Raw genomic sequence first — 6,747 nt, 5'->3', positions numbered from 1 at the left:
CGGTTCAGCGCAAAGTGCTCGTCCATCCATGTATTTAACAAAGTATTTATTGAATATCTACCTGCTAGTGTGCCGGGCACGACGCCGGGGATCCAGCCATGATGGGACCATTGAAATCCCTCCCTATCAGCCCTGCATTCCACTGTCAACGATAGCCTCTGGGAGGTTAGATCGGAGCAGAGACACGAGTGACAAGACAAGGACTGAGGGTTATCTCTGGGAAGGAAGTTCCAAGTGGAGGGGATTTCAGGTGCAAAGGCCCTGGGGTAGGAGCCCATGAAAGAGCAAAAGAAGGGTCAGAAAAGACAAGAGAAGCTTTTGCAGGGTGAGGAAGGCTATGGTTGAAACGTGGCACATGGGCCTCGCCGGCCAGGGGTAGGTGGACTTGACCTGAGAGCAGTAGAATGCGTTTGGAGGGTCCTGAGCAGATGCTCTGAAATGTAGAGTGTAACAGAGTAGATCCTGCTCCTAGATGAACAATGCAGACGGGGTGGAAAGGAGACAGACGCTGGGAGTTGTTATAAACGAAATGTTTGTGTCCCTCGGCTCCCTATATTGACAACACCCTGTCCTCCATTGAGACAGCATTAGGAGAAAAAGCCTACCAGGGGTGATCACTCACTAGGGTGGAACCCTCTTGAATGAATGAGTTAGTGCCCTTTAAAGACTCAGTGCCGCTCACCATTCCTCTCACTCTCACTCTTCTTCCTCACTCTCACTCTTCCCTCCGCTCTCCATTTCCTCTCTCTCTCTCTCTCTCTCTCTCTCTCTCTCTCTCTCTCTCTCTCTCTTCCTCTCTTCCTCTCCTGGCTTGACATGATAAAAAAAAAAAAGACTCAGTGCCACTTACCTCATGTTGACAGGAAAAGATGGCAGTCTATGACCTGCAAGTAGTCCCCACAGGTGTCAGAGCTGCTGGCTCCCTGACCCCAGCCTCTGGAGTCGTTTATTATGCAAGCCCCCAGATTTAAGGTATGCTCTGGCGGTGCACCTAACAGGACACCAACATGCCTACCCATGGCTACGGGGAGGAGAAATCATAGAGGGCTTTGAGGCTTCGGGAAGAAGGGGTCACTTCCTGAAGTGGGGAAGGAATACAGGGTCAGACCCCAGCAAGGGGCCCAGAGGACAAACCCTTCACACTGTGACCCATCCCTGGAGCCAGGGACGGTAGAGCAGGTCATCTGGCCACTGGACGTTTTGGAGCTGAGCACGCCGTGCCCACCCCCATCCTGGAGGCAAGACGTGGTTCTGTGGGAACACATTGGCAACCTGTACCTTCAGTCTGATCTCTGCTCTCTGAGGGTGACCTGGGGAGCAAGCATCAGTAAGTCTTAGACTTTAGAAACTGGGGTTGCAGTGGGTGAGACCACAGTGATGTCTACAGCAGGCCTGAGGGAACACTCCCACAGAGGACCCTGAGAGATCCTCCTAGGTCATCCAGATCTCAACCTCAGCTACTCTAGAAAGGGTAGCTTTCTACCCTCAGAAATCTACTCAAGGGGAGCTTCAGACAGGGTTTATGGGGATCACCAGAGGCCTCTGGACCCTTCCTTGTGATACATGAAGACCCTCTGAGGCCTTCAATCCCTTGCCTGCTTCAGGCCTCAGTTTCCCACCTTGTACAGAGCTAGAGCCTCCATATCTAAGTCAGGTGACTCCCTGTTCTTGGCAAGTTCCCCAGTCAGGCTCTCCACTCTTCTCCTAGGAGCCCCATCATGTCCCAGAGGGCCACCACAGCCATGCCTGAGCTCAAAAAGAGCCAGGCACATCCAGGCAGAGCCAAGCAAGCCTGGTAAGGCCACTCAGCGGAGGCTTTTGGGGGTTGGGGGCAGTGGTAAGGGGGAAGCTGGGCCAGATCATCCCTGACTCATTATCAGTGTTTAGCTTGGGGCTCTGGGGTCAGGTCCGGATCCTGCTCCTTATCTGGGGCTGTGATTAAATTCTTTGGACTTTGATGTATCCGTGCTTGACACAGGGCTCTCACTTCCCTGCCACCCAATCTCTAAACTCAGCATTCCCTCACCTGAGGACATGTCGGAGGGGGGGGGGGTTGGGAGGGAGGGAGGAAGCTTGCTTAATCCAAACAACCCATCCTCATGCTTCCTCCCCTCACTGCCTCCTGCTGCTACCACCCACCCTGTAGGGCTTCCTGGGGGAACACAAACAAGGGAGTTTGGGTCGATGTAAACCGAGGTCCTTGAGATACCTAGATGGAGGGGATGAGACCACAGGCCCCCATGGCCACTGGGCCTTGCTCTCAGGTGCAGAAAAGGAAAAAGGCTGTGGAGACTGAGAGGTGAGAGCAGTGTAGACCAGCTATGCTGTGCTACTATGGGCCCAACTGTCCTCATCTCTGCCCTAGTCACTATATAACTGTTTTCCCTGATCTCACTCAGTTGTGGTAGTGGCCACTCAGTAAGGGCCTAAGGGAAGCAGGGGCTGCAGAAGCCTTAGCCGGCCTACTTGTCCTCTCCAGTAAGGACAAAGGGGGGGGGGGAGACACAGAGAGAGAGAGAGAGAGACAGAGAGAGAGAGACAGAGAGACACAGAGACACAGAGAGAGACAGAGACACAGAGAGAGACAGAGACACAGAGACAGAGACACAGAGAGAGACAGAGACACAGAGAAAGAGATAGAGATACAGAGAGAGACAGAGACACAGAGAGAGACAGAGACCATAGGGAGTCTGCCTCCTTTCTCCTAAGAAGGTGTGGCTAGGCAGAGGAGACATTCCTAGACACATCTCCAGTCCCTGGCCTGCCCCACCCACCGACCCAGTGCAGGAATACCCTCACCCAGACTAGTGCCCCAGGGAAGGCACCCTCTAAGAGCCCAAGAAGCAAGGCCATCTAGGAATGAGAGACAGGGCTGTTGCAGAGGAAGCCTCTCAGGAAGAACGGCAGGAGCAGGAGCGAGGCAGCTTGAGTGGATGCATGTGAGCCTGTATCTCTTCTGCATTGTACTCGGGCAAACCTCTGACTTGGAATAGCTCCTGCCAGCACAGGACATACGGAAGCCACCGTCTGACCCATTGTTGAAGTTTGGTCTGTTGCTATGCATTGTAATGTTAAATTCTGTCCGCTGGATGGTTTAGGATACCAGCTTTTGTTGTGCAAACCGAGTTCCTGAATCCAAAGTTATTTGAATAAAGATGCTGACAGCCTGTAACTAACTGGACAGGAGAGGTAGGCAGCTTCTGTTCCTGGGCTTGGGTTCTCAGACAGAAATCACAAAGGAAGAGGTGGAGAGCGGAGAAGATGCTGTGGGGTGGGTAACTCATGAAAGCCTGGCCAGGAGGACTGGCCAACTGGGGGTAAGAGCAGCCCAGATGGCAAGTTATAACTCAGGGTTATTGGTGCAGAAGTAGATACTAATAGCTTAGAGGGTGCATATCTGCCCAGCTCTAGCGCTTTAAAGGTTTATCATAAACGTAAAGGTTTTGTGTCTTTTATCTGGGAAGTAAATGGTCAAAGGTAGGGCGGAAACCCCCGACTGATACTAATACACCAACAGCCCATTCTTTCTAGTGCACTGGATTAGAAAGAGACCCTCTGGGCTGAAGAGTTGGCTCAGTGGTTAAAGGCTGTGCTGGTTGATCTTGCAAAGGCTGGGGTGGGGGAGGTGTGTGTGTGTGGGGGGGTGTTTGTTCCTGGCGTTCATGCTAGGCATCTCACAGCCACCTGAGACACCAGTGTCAGGGACGCAGACACCTTCTGTCTTTTGCAGACACCTTCTGTCTTTTGCAGGCACCTGCATACACATGACACATGTACCCATAAAATAAATAAATCGAATGAATCTTTAAAAATGTGTTTTTAATCTGAATAAATAAATAAATAAAAACTAAATAAACCCAGATGTAGTGGTGCATGCCTTTAATCCCAGCACTCAAGTTTCTGGCTTAGAATTTGATGCAGTCAATCAACGCAGAACCTGAGTTTTTAAATTTTATATATATATATATATATATTAAATTTTTTTCATATATGAGTATATCTGTATGTAAGCATGTTCAGGGAGGCAAAGGCAGGCAGATCTCTGAGATTGAGGCCAGCCTGGTCTACAGTGTGAGTTCCAGGATAGCCAGAGCTACGTAGAGAAACCCTGTCTTCAAAAAGAAAAACAACAACAAAAAAAGGTTTTTTAAAAAACAGAGACCCTCAGGCTGGGAATGTGGCTCAGGTGGTAGTGTTTGCGTAGCATGCAGGAAACGCTGGGTTCAAAACCCAGAACCCCAGAACCCCACAGGCCGGTGGCATATTTCTATAAAGCCAACTCTTGAGGAGCAGAAACACTAGGATCTCGAGGTAATCCTTAGCTACATGAAGAGTACAAGGCCAGCCTGAGCTACAAGAGAGATGGGAGGGAGGGAGGGGGAGAGAGAGAGACAGAGACAGAGAGACAGACAGACAGACAGACACCTCACCAGCAGGCTTTGCTTCATGACCCACGAACAGGAGAAGGCCCACAGCTTTGAAAGGCCCAGTGTCCTCTATAACTGGAGGGGGAAGATGGGCCCAGCTGAGAGGCTCTGAGATTAGATTTACCTCCCGCCCAGCCTTGCCCTGCTTGGCCACACAACACCATGACTACAATGTGCACTCCAGCCAGATCCCAGGTGTCAGTGTAAGAGCCAGTCTTTTCCCTGAGGAGGCTCTCTCATGCCTCCTGCCCAACAATGGACACTTCCAGACCGCACCCCTAAACCACACCTCCCCTTCCTGCTCGGGTCTTTCCCCAGCTCTGCAGGCCTGTTCCTGTTTTCTCTTCATTTCCTCAATACTGTCTACCCTCTGACCCTCAACTTCCCGAGGTTTACGGCGTAGCTCGGGACAGCCTTTCTCTCTAGTTTGGGTCAGACCCGGAGACGAGCAGAAATTGCTTGTAAGGCCCAGTTGCCCCTGTTTCTCTGAAGAGCCATTCAGGGGTAGAAGAAAGAGGTTGGCAGAGGGCAGGGGTGTCAAAGAAGAATTGGGAATGTTTTCCACCTGCTGTCCCTAGAGAAACTTGGAACACTGATCCTACAGGGTCCTTTTGAATCTGGCCTCGGAAGATTTGCTTATGGGTTCCCTGCCAGATGACACATGACAGACACACTGACATCCTATCCCCTGCCCTGCCCTGCCCTGCACCCTCTCCTTAAAGGCCTCCCCAACATCTGCCTTCTTTAGAACTTCCTGTCCAAGATGGCTCCTATGCTGGACTCCACTAGAGCATCTTCAATAGGTTGGCTCATCTAGGATGAGGATACATTTGGGTGTTGCCGAGTTTTACGTCAACTTGACACAATCTTAGAGTCATCAGAGAGGAGGGAACCTCAATTGAGAGAACCCCTCAATAAGATCTGGCTAAGGTATTTTCTTAATTACCGATGGGTGGGTGGGGCCATCCCTGGGCTGGTGGTCCTGAGTTCTATAAGGAAGCAGGCTGAGGAAGCCATGAGTAAGCAGCACCCCTCCATGATCTGCATCAGCTCCTGCCTCCAGGTTCCTACCTTGCTTGTTGAATCCCCATCCTGACTTCCTTTGATGATGAACAGTGATGCAGAAGTGTATGGCGAATAGACCCTTCCCTCCCTTTTCATCACAGCAATCGCTCCAATGGCAGAGAAAGGGGAAGCCGGGGAGATTTGGGGGTGACTGCTTGGGAGACAGGGTCTCAATGCGGCCTCGAACTCGCCATGGAGCTGAGGATGGGCCCGAGTGCAGAGATCATAAGCGTATTTTATGATATCCCACTTGCAAGGACTGGTCACCTCTACCTGCAGCCAGAGAGAGCGAATTCTCACACCTGCCTCCCTGCTGTTCACTGTTTTCCCTCTCTGCGTCTGTGGCCAGAGCCTGCCCACCTCTGCTGTCAACACTAGTGACGTCAACTTCCCCCGCTGCTGGACCCTAAGGCTTCCTCCTGCTCTCCCATACTCCCTACCTGGAATGGAGAAAGCCAGGCGAACCAACGGTGGTGGGGGATGAGCGCTCTCCACCCAGAGCCTGTGGTGCGGGGCGTGGGAAGGGTATTAAGGGTCATTTTATCTGTTTTTCCAACAGAAAAAGCCACTACTGCTTCCCTCCTACCTTTTCCTCTTCCTTCCCCTCTCTCCCCTCTTTCCCCTCCTCCTCTCTTACCAACCCAGTACCTCTCCTCTCTCCTCACCCCGCCCCCCCCACCTGGCATCTCTTTTCCTCCCCTCTCTTCTTTCCCCGACTTTCCAAACTTCTCTTTGTGGCTTCGCTGGCCTGGAACTAGTGATCCTCCTGCACCGACGGCATTAGCGGTGTGCGGGGTGAGGGGTGCGGGGTGCGGGGTGCGGGGTGCGGTGTGTGGGGAGCGGGGTGCGGGGTGCCGGGTGCCGGGTGCCGGGTGCAGGATGCAGGGTGAACTTAGCAGGAGCCAGAGGGTCAGCACACCGTGCTACGATGTGCGTACCTCTCTCACAGCTGTCCAGCAGAACTCAGCAGAGGGTCGCACTGTTGACCGTTGACGAAACCCTGAAGCTCAGAGAGCGTCAGAGAATTGCTTCATGTTACATGCCAGCCACCCACACACACACAGCTGGGCAAGGATCCAAAGCTAAAATTGTTGTTGTTGTTGTTGTTGTTGTTGTTGTTATTATTATTATTATTATTATTATTATTATTATTATTCTCTTTCTGCTTCTCATTGTTATTTGTTTTTCTTCTCTTTTATAAAGATTTATTTATTTTATGTATACCAGTACACTGTCACTGTCCTCAGACACACCA

Source organism: Rattus norvegicus, chromosome 9 (assembly GCF_021556685.1).
Source record: "Rattus norvegicus strain SHRSP/BbbUtx chromosome 9, alternate assembly SHRSP_T2T, whole genome shotgun sequence".
NCBI classification, from domain to species: Eukaryota; Metazoa; Chordata; class Mammalia; order Rodentia; family Muridae; genus Rattus; species Rattus norvegicus.
Note: the sequence above shows the minus strand (reverse complement) of the source record.